The sequence below is a fragment of the Arachis ipaensis genome, chromosome B02 (genome assembly GCF_000816755.2).
Source record: "Arachis ipaensis cultivar K30076 chromosome B02, Araip1.1, whole genome shotgun sequence".
NCBI classification, from domain to species: Eukaryota; Viridiplantae; Streptophyta; class Magnoliopsida; order Fabales; family Fabaceae; genus Arachis; species Arachis ipaensis.
In genome coordinates this window covers 100,522,306-100,523,040 of record NC_029786.2, presented here as the reverse complement: position 1 = coordinate 100,523,040, position 735 = coordinate 100,522,306, and positions in this window count along the sequence as shown.

Below are 735 nucleotides of genomic sequence, written 5' to 3'. Positions count from 1 at the left end.
AAAGAAAAAGTATCAAATAAAGTTTTTTAAAAATATTTATAGAAAAATTCAATAACACTTATAGATAAAGAAAAAAAATATTAGATCCAAATTAAAAAAATAGATATTTCCTATGTCGAATTATATGTTAAGAATAGGTATATAGTTTAATTAAAATAAATCTTAACAAACTCAAGAAAAGGCTATCGTAAAAGTCCATATAAATTTCACACAAATTCAAAAAGAAACTCTTGTATAAAAAATGTATTAAAACAAATTATTTATATAACTCTTTTTATTAATAANTCATACAAATATAAAAATTATTTAATGTATAAATAACATTTTTCATTCATGTTAGAAGCTCCCATGCTATGATCTGTTGTAAAACTTAAATGTATTATTTAAGTTCAATTTCTAGCTTGTCCCTTCTGTACCGGTTTGTAGGTAGGGGAAATTGGATTGGGTCGTCTGAGATATATATTTGTTTATCTTTTTAAGGGGAAAAATGATTTGACATGGCATTACTCTTAGCTAATTAAATTAAATATTACTTGCATGCGTACAAAACATTGATTTATTTTAAGAGGACATATTATATTATGGAGGTTACTTTCATTATATATATGTCTAGTTTGGATTTTCGAATATCTATCCACTACTATCTATCTATCTTTCTATGATTCTATCTATCTATTTATCTATCTATCTATACGTGTGAGAGAAATGAATTGTGTTTTTTTATTTATTGTATCG